The sequence below is a fragment of the Dermacentor variabilis genome, chromosome 1, assembly GCF_050947875.1.
Source record: "Dermacentor variabilis isolate Ectoservices chromosome 1, ASM5094787v1, whole genome shotgun sequence".
NCBI classification, from domain to species: domain Eukaryota; kingdom Metazoa; phylum Arthropoda; class Arachnida; order Ixodida; family Ixodidae; genus Dermacentor; species Dermacentor variabilis.
The window spans coordinates 11,839,950-11,854,908 of record NC_134568.1 but is presented as its reverse complement, the minus strand read 5'-3'; the positions used below and the strand labels follow the sequence as shown (position 1 = coordinate 11,854,908).

General features: G+C 46.2%; 2 non-coding genes across 2 annotated transcripts; both read left to right on the top strand.

Moving 5' to 3' along the window:
- TRNAK-UUU (transfer RNA lysine (anticodon UUU)) lies at window positions 1-73 on the top strand. Its single transcript has one exon. It is a non-coding gene; the product is annotated as a tRNA-Lys (tRNA).
- A 14,596-nt stretch (window positions 74-14,669) lies between these two features.
- On the top strand, window positions 14,670-14,742 carry TRNAK-UUU (transfer RNA lysine (anticodon UUU)). The gene has a single exon. It is a non-coding gene; the product is annotated as a tRNA-Lys (tRNA).
- The last annotated feature ends 217 nt before the right edge of the window (window positions 14,743-14,959 follow it).

The window sequence follows — 14,959 nt, the reverse complement described above, 5'->3', positions numbered from 1 at the left end:
GCCCGGATAGCTCAGTCGGTAGAGCGTTAGGCTTTTAACCTAACGGTCCGGGGTTCGAGCCCCCGTTCGGGCGATGGTTTTTTTTTGTTTTTTTTTACATCACGGTTCGCGAGCAATAATTCAAATTGTGTGAATTAACATCTTGAGTCGGCACTGAGGGTTAGGAGGAACGGCGCGGTGTAGAGCTCTGGCTTAATTTAGACCATTTGTTATTCTTTAACATGAAGCCAAAGTACGGTGCACGAGTGTTTTCTTTTTTTTAGTGAAGCGTTTAGCTAAATACTTTACAAGTAACGGCGATGCGTACAAATGTGTTTACCTTAATCCTATGCAACGTGTTTATTCAACACAAAGGTCACAAATTTATTGTGATCCAACCTTTACGTTTGTGCACTACACCGGCGGCAAGCTATTACGATCTTTTTAATACAAACTCCAAATCAGACAAATGCACCGTGTGACACGTATATCCGCAGTGATGTCCCAATTACCACGGATTGTCACAATGTCACGGATTGGTAGGCGCGAATAAAAAGTCTCGAGGCACCAGGGGGCCCTTGGGATCTCGAAAGTCCACATCCGCCGCTCCTGTGCGTTCAGGGAAGTGTCGAATGCCAAATTTCGATTCATCAAAAGAATTGGTAAAGAGGGGCTTGCCACTGGCCGAAGACTTTGACTCGCGGCGCCTTCCTTCATTTCCAGGCCTCAACGCAAGAGTTGAAGTAGCTGTCAACAGGCCTGATGTTGTCGGCTTAGTCAACAGGCCGGACGTCGTTCGTCTGCGTTCTACCTGTTTCTTAATAGAGTCAGTAACAGGACTTGTTCGAGACACCGTGAACAAAGATTTCGCCAGTGCGAAAGCTAACATTCTAAGCGCGGGCGACCCGCTCAGGACAACTGTTGCTGCGCATGTCTTGGAAGATAACGACGCAAAGAGCAAGAAATGACGGTGAACCAAGGAAATATCGCACTCTTAGATCCTTCTGAAACCTGGCCAAGGTCATTGAAGTATATTCTGGAGTCGACGCGAAACCGCGCTCCTGTTGCTTAAAAATGAAAAGAAGACTCGTTCGGAGACCTGTACAACATCTTTACTCACTTGAACGCTGCTTCCAACGATGAGAAGAACCCTTTTCGGCGCCGGAAGCTGTTGAAATTCATGGGAGCGAACAAGACGAGAAAGAAGACGGCGGGTTCCAAAGGCGCGCGCTAAAGAAAAATAAAAAAGAAAAGAATTTCGATTTCGTTCGCATCGAACGCAGCTGTCTCGTCTCGTTTCAGCGACAGTTGTAGTTCAGAGTGCGTATTTCCGAGGACGCTAGTATAGGATCAGGTAAAACTTAACGCCACATACGTTACGCGGACCGCGTACTGCTCCAAAATATTTCGACGCCCCACAGAGTGACTGAGCGAATGGCTCGAGGAATGAGAATCTCGCATATATTTGCAGATGTACTTCTATGAGCCTTCAAAACATGCTTGAAACCTTAAGCACTTTTCTGCTGCCGCGCGAGCGGCTTAACTCTGACACCACATTCTACGTGGGATATGATATTCTTATACACGCTATGCTTGAAAGAAAAGCGCGTGGCCAACAAGTAATTGTCTCGTCTCTTATTGAAATAAAGCATAGAACAAAGGGGAAACTCTACTAAAACACCGAGCTTGCTACTATTCTTTGGTTATGATAAAAGATAACGGTAATTTCTGATGGCTTCAGCGCATGGCAGTAGTGTAATGCGGCGAAGTATTCAGGTTATTGCAGTGAAACGAGCACAATTTTCGCGCATATGCATTGTAAGCAACGCGTTATTATAGAAATTGCAAACCTGACTCGGCCACGCTTGTAGCATTTATTGTTATCTCAGGTGCTCACTTGAGGCCTCTGCTCTGAAGCATAGTGTGCTACAGTGAAGCGAAGACAGAATTTCTTATAGAGTCTGAAAACCCCACTGGGCCACTGCTGTAGCCTTTATTATTAACTCAGTTGCGGACCGGAGCCTTTCGGCTGCCGGTATTATTTTTCCTTTAGCTTGCTATACAATGCGACCGCAGTACATATGAGTATTCTGGAGAAGATTTTTGCAGCACATTCACCATCATGAAATGCGTTTCTTTTTGTATGTCTTTTTATACTTTTTGTACTAAATATCGTGAAGTAGGCTTGATGGCACAATAACAACATTCAAGTCTACTGTTGCTTATGAGGACAACTCTCTGCAACGTTATACGTTTGGATGAAAGCATTATCATTTACTGCACTTCTGCAGGCAATTATAAAAACCTCAAGCATGATTCAGCATGCCTTGAGAATTAATAGCAAATTGAGAAGTCATTGTCACCCTGTCAGTACACTGTTTCTTCTAGGTTAGTTAGTGATCTCCGAGCTAGAAACAATATGCTACCATTAAGTTTTTTTTTCAATTATTTTGTTGTTTGAGACATACAGCTGTCTCAGGGGCTGCAGCAAAAGGCAATATTCTTGCCTGACAAAGGCTGCAGCACCCAAAGCATGTTGACACTCTGAAGCATACAACAGCACAAGTGTTACAATTTTCGAAATATGATAACATATAAAAAACGATTAACAATTCGAATCTCGATCAGAACATGTTAAAAAGGAAAACAAAACAGTAACATTGTAGTACATAAGGAAGTTATACAATAAAGCTGCGAAGAAAATACGTTTTAACAGATTTCTTGAACCTCAAGCTTGATTTCGTGGTTTGTAATTGTTCCAGAATTGTGGGATTATTGTAAAGTAAGGTTGATATTTGAAAGTGTAATGCCTGTTTCCCGCAGTTCGTGCGAGTAAGCGGTATAGAGATTGGGTCATGTCTGAGATTATACGGAGTTTCTTTGGTGGCGAAGGTCTGATTAAACTGTATGTGATCAGCCTGACGGAGACGGAACGCCTCGAGCGATAGCTTATGCAAAAATAGGTGGTCTATATGGAGCATGCCAAGCTTATCAAAAAACGGTTTAGTGTGTGCAAGAACAGGTAGGTTACAAACTGCCCTTACGGCTCTTTTTTTGCAGCCTCTATAGTGACATAAGGTTAGTTTTGGTAGTAGTTCCCCAGACCAGAAGAGAATAGTGTAGACGAGAGTGTATTAGTGTGTAATATAGCTGTTTCTTTAAATTCGTTGGAATAAGATGCTTTAACATGTTAATCATTCCCGTCGCTCTACGAATGTCAGCTCTGAGGGTCTCCACATGAATGGACCAATACAGGTTTTCGTTAAACCATACGCCTAAAAATTTTACGTACTTCGTATTTTCTATAATGCGCCCCCCAAAATTTAACTCGTAGTGACCCATCAGCTGCTTTCCTTTTGGTCTAAATATGACGTACTTTGTTTTTCCGCAGTTCAGTTGTATTCTATTTGAATTTAGCCAACAGTTAAGGTCCCCCATCCATCTATTGGCTACGTTAAATGCTCCTTGAATGTTATGATCAGAGAAGAAAACGCTGGTGTCATCTGCATACAAAGTTATGCACGGTGTGTTTGGGATGTTAACAATATCATTGATATAGAGAAGAAACAAAGTTGGGCCTAGGATTGAGCCCTGAGGAACACCGCAGTTTAAATCAAGAAGTTGGGACTTAGAATCTTTTAGGCTAACAAACTGTTTACGGGAGCTGAGATAGTTCTTAATTAAAGTATATGCTACAAGTTGATAACCTCTCCACTTGCTTTGTTTTGTCTGGTGCTTTCTATGAGCTCTCGTTAGCGTACGAGATGTGGGTGAAGTATTCTCGCTTGTGCTCGTAATTGCAAGGCATTATAGAATCATGGACACTTTTTTTTTTCGAAATATATGTCGTGTTTGAATAAGCATTGGTTAAAAAAAATTTGTCTAAATGCCAATAAAATCAAAGCATGTTCGTATATTTACAAGAGGAGGGATGATTTCTGATAACTACGCTCCTGTTTCTGCTTCTATTTCATGGACGCTTTTTTGCGTAATTTGTGATCTGGTAGGTATTGTTTTTCTTTTTAGGGGGAAGGAAGTGGGTTATACGTATTTCATGATGGTGAATATGCTCTTAAAAGGTTCACCACAATACTTGTATGTACTGTAGCGAAATTGTATAGCAAGCGAAAAGAAAAACATTACTGGCCGACGGTTTTGAGATAATAATAAAGACTACAACGGTGGCCCAGTGAGGTTTTCAGTTTTTATAACATGTTACTTACACTTAATATGCGCGCAAATTCTCTCTTCGGTTCACTGCAACACACCATATGCTTCAGCGCGGAGGCCTCAGGTAAGCACCTGAGATAATAAAGGCTTTACGCGTGGTCAAGTGAGGTTGGCAGTATTTACAATTACGCGTTGCTTACACTGCGTATGCGCGAAAATTCTCACTTGCTTCACCGCAATAGACTGATTGCTTCGCCGCATTACACTAGTGTCATGCGTTGAAGCCATAAAAAAATACCGCTTTCTTTTTTCATAACCGAAGAATCCTAGCAAGCTCGATCTTTTAGTAGAATTTCCGCCTTGATGTACGCTTTATGCTAATGAGAGACGAGCCAATTACTTGTTGGCCGAGTGCTTTTCCTTTACGCATAGTGGGTATAAGAAAATTATATCCCACGAAGTCATAGTTAAGCCGCACGCGCGGCAGCAGGGAAGTGCTTATGGTTTGAAGCATACTTTGAAGGCTTATGGACATAAATCTGCGACGCATGCCACGCGCTTCCTTCCGCGTGGTATGCACGCAGTCACTCTATGTGGCGTCGAAATATTTTGGACACGTGCACGTTTCGCGTAACGTATGCGGTGTGGTCTTACCTGATCGTACTAGCGTTTTCGGAAATCTGCGGTTTGAACTAAAACAAAAACTTACGGTGTCGTCGTTATTATTGTGGGCTCAACACATGGTGATGATGGTGAAGCCTCAATTAATGGTAGGTACAAAGCCAATACGGCGGGGATAGGCCACGAATCGGGTGGTAATATCATTGAAAAATAAAATAATTAGTTAATAAGTAACACAATAATAAATATAAATGAATAATCTATAATGATAAATAAACTATTAAATTAGATAAATTAGTGTTTATTATGATAGCCTTGCCTTGATAGGAGTAGTAACAAGCACTTATTACTGAAATACGTAAAGGATATACTTAAACATATTAAATTTTGAATAATAATATTATTTATCCTTAAATGGGCATTTCTGTTTTTACTGTTTCAATTTTCTAAAATGAAGAAGCAAATAAAATATGGAAACTACAAAACATTACTAAGGCAATTTTTTGTGTCATACAGGAAATTAACAATGGCTAGGCAAACTTTCCTGTGGCTGTATCCTAATACCGTTGCTCCAAGGGAGAGTATAACCGTACTGCTTAAAGGCAGTCCTAGATTACGACGCTGAATTTTTAGACATCGTGTTCGATGAGTAGAAAACTGCCGATAGGATAATAAAAAATGATCGATGGATTCCGACTCATTGCAGAGGTAGCATAAAGAGGAGACAGCCAGACCACATCTGTGCAAGTAAAAAGTGTTGCAATACGGCAACGGCGGCCTTGTAAATGATACTTCGAATTGCCGGTTAGGAAACCATTGTCGGTTCGAAGTGTAATTTAGAAGCATGAAATCTGTAGATTTTGATAGTGACAGACCATTTTGGTCTTCGGTCAAAGAAAACTGCATATACCTGGGTGCAGGGATGTGAGCAGTTGCCGGTAGCCGAGATATCACCGAACCTGTTAAAGAAGCTCGTGCTAAGGAATCTGCTATTTCATGGCTCCACGATCAGGCCACCGCCGTGTTCTTCCTTTTCGATGTGGCGCGTGTCCACGTTCCACTTGAATGGTTTTTCAGCTTCGTGGAAAACGGAACGAGGTGGCTTTCGGCAGCGAGGCGTGGCGTTGTCAAAGGCCTGCACACGACCCTTGTGTAACGTTGCACACAGGCGTTTCTTGAAGCATTTCAAGTTGCTTCACCAGCCTCGGATACGCAACAATGCTTGTGATGCGTTCTCCTATCACCAAATGGGCGTCATTGCCCACTGCTGCATCGCGTTGACCGCGGCTGCAGCCCAGCGTCGGAGTGCAAACAAACTTAAACCTTGTAGGCAACGTTGGAGAATGCGGCCAAGGGTGCCGCCATGCTAGTGGAAGTGGCCTCTGGCGAGAGCCAATAGGCGCGCAACTATGACCGCACGGCGCCCAGGGGATATGTTTTCCTTTTATACGTAGCCCGGCCGTGCCAAACCTCGGCAAGTAGGCAAGTAAATAAGTAAGTAAAGTAAGTAAAGTAAGTTAGTAAGTAAATAAGTAAGTAAGTGAGTGATTGAGTGAGTGAGTAAGTAAGTAAGTAAGTAAAGTAAGTAAAGTTGGTAAGTAAAGTAAGTAAGTAAAGTAAGTAACTATAGTAAGTAAAGTAAGTCAGTAATTAAGTAAGTTGGTACAGTAAGTAAGTAAAGTAAGTAAGTAAAGTAGGTAAGTAAAGTAGGTAAAGTAAAGCAAGTATAGTAAAGTAAGTAAGTTATGTAAAGTAGGTAAATTAAAGTAAGTAAAGTAGTAAGTAAAGTAAAGTAAGTAAAGTAAAGTAAGTAAAGTAAAGTGAGTAAGTAAAGTAAGTAAGTAAAGTAAGTAAAGTTGGTAAGTAAAGTAAGTAAGTAAAGTAAGTAAAGTGGGTAAGGAAAGTAAGTAAAGTAAGTAAGTAAAGTAAATAAATTGAGTAAAGTAAAGTAAGTGAGTAAAGTAAATAAAATAGAGTAAGTAAAGTAGGTAAGTAGCTAAAGTAAGTAAGTAAGTAAAGCAAGTAAGTAAAGTAAGTAAGCAAGTAAAGTAAGTAAGTAAAGTAAATAAAGTGAGTAAAGTAAAGTAAGTAAAGTAAGTAAAGTAAGTGAGCAAGTAAATTAAGTAAAATAGGTAAGTAAAGTAAGTAAGTAAAGTAAGTAAAATTGGTAAGTAAGGTAAGTAAGTAAAGTAACGTAAGTAAAGTAAAGCAAGTAAGTAAAGTAGGTTAATAAAGTAAGGTAAGTAAGTAAAGTAAAGTAACTAAGTGAAGTAAAGTAAGTAGAATAAGTAAGTAAAGTAAAGTAAGTAAGTAAAGTAAGTAAAGTAAAGTAAGTAAAGTAAAGAAAGTAAAGTAAGTAAAATAAGTCAGTAAAGTAAGTAAGTAGAGTAAGTTAGTAAAGTAAAGTAAAATGAAATAAAGTAAGGCGTAGAAAGTAAGAAGAGCAAGAACATAAAACACAGTTTCATCACATTCACAATCTGTGAGGTTGGTTGGTCCGGTTCGGTGCATTCCAGACTCCAGTGGCCTCGGATTGCAACAAAGCCATGACGATCCAATCCGCCAGCTGTGCCGGTTCAAGTCATTGCGTCCCAACCGTGTCTCTGGCTGGTGGGTTGGTGATCTGTCGTATTAGCTCTTGTAGTTGAGGTGGTCGGTGTCGGCAGCCGGCTCGCTGTCGGGGTCCACTGTTGCAGTGTCCGGCTCTAGCCGGACGATGTCTGCCTTGGGTTTTCCTCCAGATTTTCGGCTCGCCTGTCCAGTCGGTCCTGCTGTTACAGCCGGGTCTTCGTAACCTCGGCACGTGCAGCTTGGTCCTCGTCGGTGAGACCAGTCAGCGCCAGGCTATCGGCGTTGCAACGTGAATTCACCAGAATGATTCTGCTGAATTGATCTTTCGTGTCCAAGGCATCCATTTTTGTAGCATCATGTTGGGCAGGTGACATTCGTGTTGCAGGCGCACGCTTAAAATGAATGAATAAATAAATAAATAAATAAATAAATAAATAAATAAATAAATAAATAAATACATAAATAAATAAATGCGATAATATGTTGTGACAACAGAATCTCATTTTTCATATAACCAGTTAGGCTGCTATGCCAGTGCGTGCGGGATGAAATCCCAGCTGTGCCGGTCTAATTTTGATGGCGGCTAAATGCAAAGAGGCCCGAGTATACCATGTATGGGGTGCACGTTATTGTACACCAGCTGGTCAAAATTAATTCGGAGTTCCTCGCTACGGCGTGGCTCAGAACCAAATTGTGGTTCTCAGTGACACGTAAAAAGGGAGACATTTCTTTTCGCGTTTCTCCTGGTTCGTTCTCTACGGAAGAAAAGCATGAATTTCGCGCAAACGGACTGGAGTACTCTGCGCACCCTGGTAAAAGGCCGACTGGCGAATACGGCTTTTCTAACGTGCACTAATCAATTTACACTAAAAGCTATAATCTAGTGCATAAATGGGAAGAGCGACGTTGGAGGTCGCCTCGAGGATTTGTCTACGAGAGAGCTGCCGCGTGAACTTAATTTCTTCACAGCGGGACATCTCTCTCTGCTCGATGTTGTTTCCCACGTTCCTTCACGCCACATGGCCACTACAAAGAGTGGAAGTCGTTCCTGTTCATATTTAACGTAGCATTTCACATCCCCTGTTGAGCATGAGGACCAGCAGCTTTTCCCGAAGTCCCTCGCTTTTACTTATTTAACACGTTATCGGTTTCTGAAATATTAAGATACTCTGTTTGCAGTACAGACTGCGTGGCAGGGCGCGCTCTTCAAAATGAGCGCTAATTGCAGGAGCTCTCCGTTGTCACGATACCGCTTATTGAAAAACAAAGCAGTGCTGCCACCGCGCGGCTAGCAGGACCACGCAACACTAAGGCAACACTGTGCAGCGGCACACCAGGAAATATTTTGCGTAAGCGACGAGCCAAAGCCGAGGGCAGATGCGGTGATCCGCACGAAGAAGAACAAGCCACCGCGGTTGCCTTCGTCGACTATACCCCTGCGGGCTGGCGTCTGCCGGCTGGCGTGTGCCGGCTGGTTTGAAACCTGCGGCAGCCGCTCGTAAAACTTAAACGGTGAACCAGCCTACGTGGGTGTTCCTACAAAATGGTGCCCATGTAATGTGATGAGATGGTGGCGCTCTTCAGTGCATGGCTACTGCCTTCCCAAACGCCCACAGTCATTGAGAAGACCAACTGTTCCTTCAAAAAATATGCCTTCAAATCCAAGGCACACGTTTTACAGCGAAGCTCTCTATGGCTAGGATCCCGGGATCTTTTCGCGTTCATCACGTCGACAGAAAACCCAGTGGGCCGATACCGGCGGGAAAGCGTTGGCCAAAAACACTTCTTTAATAACGACGGAAAGATGTCTCTGTACATAGCGGCCACAAAGCAGTTATAGCAGTAATTTAAAAGTAATAAATAAAATAAAGATTTTGTAAACTGCATTGAAACGTGTGTTTGTGTCATGCATCACTTTGAAGAGCAACGTGCGTAATGGGCGCCCATCATGGGATCAGTGTTTGATAAGATGGCATAGGTGCAACGTATCTACAGCTTCGCTGACCAGCCACCTTCACAGGATTGAATTGGTGGCGATTTTTTTCTTAAATTAAGGAAATCGTTCAACAGCAACCTGCTCTTCTCGTAGTGGCTGCAATCGTTGCTTCGCAAATGCCGTTGTAGTTTCTTACTGCTGGTCATCACAACATATTTTAACGTTGATTGGAGACAGAGTGTTAAAAAATAGACGTTTATCTTTAATGGTGGGCCAGAAGAAGAATGTGCAGCTTACGCACTTCATCGTCTTTCACGGCGCCGACCTTCGCGCGCACCGTTCAGCGGTGCGGGAGCTCCACAACTTTGTGTCAATTGCCCTCATGCGAAAAGCGACCATCTCGGTCGCGTCACAAAGCTCTTTCAGCGACATAAGAAATGGAGCTCCTCAGGTGCATCTCGGTGTTCACGTACGCGCATAGTATGGTTTCATGCGCACTACATGAACAACTTCAGCGCGAGGACGACGACGGCGTGAACCGGCGTCAGAACTGCAGGGGACGACTTCGTGGGTCACGTCACCGAGGCGGCGTGTAACCTTGTAGGGACCGAAATACCGGCGGATCCACGGTGACGGACGGGCGTCCAGACCCACACGCATGCACCGGTATTGTAATGGACGTCGCGTCGACCCTGGTTGTATCGAAGGGTGTCGGTATGATTGGCTCCGGATATGATGCCGAGCAAGTTGGCGTGCCTCTTCGGCTCTTTGTACAAACTCTTCCACGTGTTCGCTGGTCGTGCTATTATCAGCCAGAGGTAGCATGACGTCAAATGTTGACGTGACGTGGTGCCCGTATACAAGTTCGAACGGCTTAAACTGTGTAGTCTCCTGTACAGCAGTGTTATACGCGAAAGTCACATAGGGTAAAATCTAGTCCCATCTTGTGCTCTACGACGACATACATGGAGAGCATATCAGCCAGCGTTCTGTTCAGACGTTCCATTATTTCATTGGTTTGAGGGTGATACGCTGTGCTCTTGCGGTGAGAGCTATGCGTCAGCTGGAGAACGTCCTGCATAAGTTCCGCTGTAAATGCTGTACCGCGGTCGGTGATGACAACAGACGGTGCACCACGTCGTAGGACGATGTGACGTACAAAGAACTTGGCCACTTCATACGAGTTTGCTTGAGGGATAGCTTCAGTTTTCGCGTACCCGGTCAAGTAGTCGGTAGCGACGACTATCCATCTGCGAGGCGAAGAGATCAGTGGGAATGGCCCAAGTAGATCCATTCCTATTTGTTGGAACGGTGCTTGAGGAGGGTCCACAGGATGGAGAAAGCCGGCCGGTTTGACTGGTGGTTTCTTGCGGCACTGACAATCGCGGCAGGTCTTCACGTACCGTTGTACAGAAGAATAAAGCCGGGGCCTGTAATACTAATGTCTTAGCGAATCCCAGGTGTCCCGCGCATGGCTCATCATGGCAAGCTGGCAGAATGTCTTGGCGCAGCGCTGACGGCACGGCAAGGAGGTACGTATTGGGACCGCTTCCGCACTTTTTGCTGTAAAGGACGCTGTTGTGCAAGTACTATGAATATAAGCCGCTCACGAGCGAGCGGGGTAAAACACCTTCAACTCTTTGAAGGTGCTCAATCAGCGGTAGCAGCTCAGGGTCAGCGCGCTGGTGCTCAGCCATCTTTATGGCGTCGATAACGTCGACAAATGGCAAGTCATGGTCAGGGTCCGATGAAGTCTTATGGAGTGGTGCGCGTGACAATCAGCGTCACTGTGCTTCCTTCCAGATTGGTAGACAACTGTAATGTCGTACACTTGTAATGTCGTTGCGCAGGATCCAACGTGCTAGTCTGCCTGAAGGATCCTTGAGGTTGGCAAGCCAGCACAGCGCGTGGTGGTCATTGACTGCCTCAAAGGTTCTACCGTAGAAGTAGGGTCGGAATTTGCTAATTGCCCACACAACCGCTCAGCATTCTTTTTCAGTGGTTGAGTAGTTTTTCTCAGTCTTGGTGAGACTGCGGCTTGCATAAGTAATGGTGCTTTCCGCACCAGCTTGCCACTGCACAAGAACTGCGCCGAGACCAGAATTGCTGGCGTCAGTATGAATTTGAGTGTCAGTGTCTTCGTCGAAATGAGCAATTACTGGGCCTCTTGCAAACGCTTGCGGAATTCATTGAATGACTGCTACTGCTCGTCCGCCCAAATGAAAGGCACATCGTCGCGTGTAAGCCGTGTCAGAGGCTCAGCAATTCACGAGAATCCCTCGACGAAGCGCCTATTGTATGCGCCCAAACCAAGGAAGCGCTGGACAGCCTTCGTGTTTCTGGGTGGTGAAAACTCGGCGACGGCAGCTGCCTTGTCGGAGTATGGTCGGACGCCTTGAGGACCAACGACATAGCCAAGAAATTTGAGCTCTTGCAACCCGAAGTAGCATTTTTGAGGCTTTATGCGGAGGCCTGCAGTATGGATCGCAGCGAGGACACTCTCGAGTCGTGCGAGGTGTTCGTCAAACGTGCTCGAGAACACGACAACGTTGTCCAAGTATACGAGGCAGGTTTGCCATTTGAGTTCAGCAAGCACGGTGTCCATCTTCCACTGAAAGGTGGAAGGTGCGGAACAGGGACCGAAGGGGATAACTTTGAACGCATAAAGCCTGTCAGGTGTCACAAACGCTGTTTTTCACGATCCTGTTCATCAACTTTGATTTGCCAATACCCTGATTCAAGATCCAACGAAGAAAAAACATGGCATGTTGTAGACCATGCAGTGCGTCGTCCGTGGCAATGGATAAACATCGCGCTTGGTGACAGGGTTCAACTGTCTGCAATCTACACAGAAGCGTAGGGTGTTGTCTTTCTTTCTGACTTATACTACAGGGGAGGCCCACGGGCTGGTGGACGGCTGGATCACGTTGTCTTGGGGCATCTCTTTCCCCTGATGCTTCCCTTTCCACTGGAGACACTCTGTAGGGATGCTGACGAACCGAACGTGCGAACTCGTCCGTAATGGTGCAGTGCTTTGTGATGTACGTGCGCCGCACTTTGGATGACGTTGAAAAACAGCCCGCAAATTCATTCACGAGACTCAGTAGACGATCTTTCTGGTGGTCTGGCAAAGCGGCGTTAACGTGAATCCGTTCGTTTAGGCTGGGTAACCCAGATTGCTGAGACAATGTGGTTTCCAATGTGGCGATGTCAGTAACATCGGGGATTTCGCGAACGAATGCGATTGTCATTCCTCGCGGTACGTGCCGATATTCTTTGCTAAAGTTTGTTAGCAAAACGACTGAACATTTGTTTCGCACCTGAAGAAGCCCTCTGGCTATACAAATGTGGCGCTCAAGAAGCAGGGGCATGTTCGCCTCAGCAATTCCTTCAGCGTCGTCCTCGATGTCGCATCGGACAAGTGTAAGCACGCTGCTCTTGGGTGGCAGCATGACGTGGTCGTCAGCTACGCGAAGCGCGACGTCATGGTCGTTGTCATTACTGTTCGCTATGGCTTGCATAGTAGCGAAGCTGACTCTAGACTCTTGCATGTAGATGATGGCATCGTTCGCCTGAAGGAAATCCATGCCGTGTATAAGGTCCTTAGAACATTCAGGAAGAATGACGAAGTCGCCGATGTACGTGAAGGCCCGAACGTTGACTCGCGCCGTACACCGGCCCGTTGGAGTCATGAGGTGCCCTCCTGCAGGACCAATTTGAGTTCCGGTCCATTGCGTCGAAACTTTGTTCTGTATACGCGCGAGATTCTGGCTCATCACAGACGTGTTCGCACCGGTCTCGATTAACGCCGTGACTTCGTGGTCATCTATGGTAACTGGTACGTCGCAGGATAGTGACACGGAACTACACTGCTTTCTCTGCGTCTCAATTACGTCATATCGCGGTCTTCGTAGTGGAGGATCTTAAGCGTTCGCAACATCAGCGACCTCACCTCCGCAGGTCGCTAGACTCAGTTTTCCCGGGAGGCAGGGCTGGGTGAGCGACGCCTCGTTGCTCTTGGCGTGAAGAGGGGGCTGGAAGACCTGTTTGGGGCTGGTGACGGTGACCGGGGTTCAGAAGATCGTGGGGCAAACGAGGTCCTTGCGTCCGCGAGGTATGCTTATATCTCCAGGGGGCGTTCACCATTGCGCAGGCACGGCGCATTCAGTGAAAATCTACGGAGCCCAGCTCGGCGGTAAGGACACGCCCTGTAGAGGTGGTCGGCTTTAGCGCAATGGAACCATAAAGGCCTCCGGTCTGCGGTGCGCCATACGTCGCTCTTGAGGGGTGGTCGTGTTTCAGCCATGAATTGCGTGTGCCGAGGTGTGAACTCGCCAGTTGCTTGTTCAACGGTGCGCACACCATGAAAGTCCGGGACGTCGCTCACATCGCGAAAAATCGGGGACAACGAACTTCGCGCTGCTTCCGCATACGACATGCGAGGTTGTGGCTGCCGTACCTCGTGCTGGGGTGTCTCGCTTCGCTCAGGGAGTTGGACTGCCTGCCTGATTTCCTCCCGGACGACCTCAGCCAGAGCAAGTCGCTGTACCGATGCTGGAGCAACCTGAAGCTTTTGGAGCTCTTCTCGAACAACAAGCCTAATGAGCTCCCACAAGGCGTCGGTATTCCCCAAAGGCATAGCGAGAGGGTCACGCGATAGGGTCGACACGTCGCGGTTGTACTGCCGTGTTCGCTGCTGCTGTGCCTTTTCCATTGATATGGCTTCCACGCAAAACTCTGCTACGGTCTTTGGTGGGTTGCGTATTAGGCCACCCAATAACTCTTGCTTGGCACCACACATGAAATTTCTGAGCTTCTTCCGGCATTGACGCATCCGCGCGTCGTAAACGTCGGCACATATCTTCGACAAATATTGCGACGATATCGTTCGGCCTCTGTACTCTCGCATGAATTGGAGATTCAGCTCGCTCCTTGCGATCGAGGCTGGCGTATGTGCAGTTTAGCTGCCGTCGCAATTTGTCCCATGTCGATAGGGCCGCCTCACGGTTCTCAAACCATGTCCACGCATAGGCCTCGAGGGCAAAGCAGGCGTTGCGTAGCTTGCGCTCTTGAGTCCAGCCGCTGTATTCTGCGACACGCTGAAAGTGATCGAGCCAGTCCTCTACATCCTCGAAGGTGTCCCCATAGAGGGACGTGGGGATTCGTGGCTGGTTGAGGACGACCTCGGTCGGCGCGGTCGAGGAAGATGATGGAACCGACGTACTCATCCTTCTGACTTGGTTGGGTAGCGGCTCGTGCTCAGGTGGCCGTCCTTGAAGTCGGCGGCTTGTCCGTGCGTGCACAGGGGTTAGCTCGACTCGCGCCTTGTACTCTTCGTACTGGGCTTGAAGACTGTGTTCGATCTGGGAGACGGTGTTCGATCTGGGAGTTCGCCCGGATAGCTCAGTCGGTAGAGCGTTAGGCTTTTAACCTAACGGTCCGGGGTTCGAGCCCCCGTTCGGGCGATTGTTGTTTTTGTTTTTTTTTTACATCACGGTTCGCAGATTTTTCGATCAGCTAAAACAGTATACCCAGTGTAATAGGCTCCTCATTATTGCCGGTGATTTTAACTGTGTTCTTTCAGCCCGTGATAGAACTAGCGCCCGACCGTACAAGGATGCAAGCACCGTTGCCCTAAGCGATATGATAAGGGACGATGGTTTGGAAGACTAGGCTGAATGT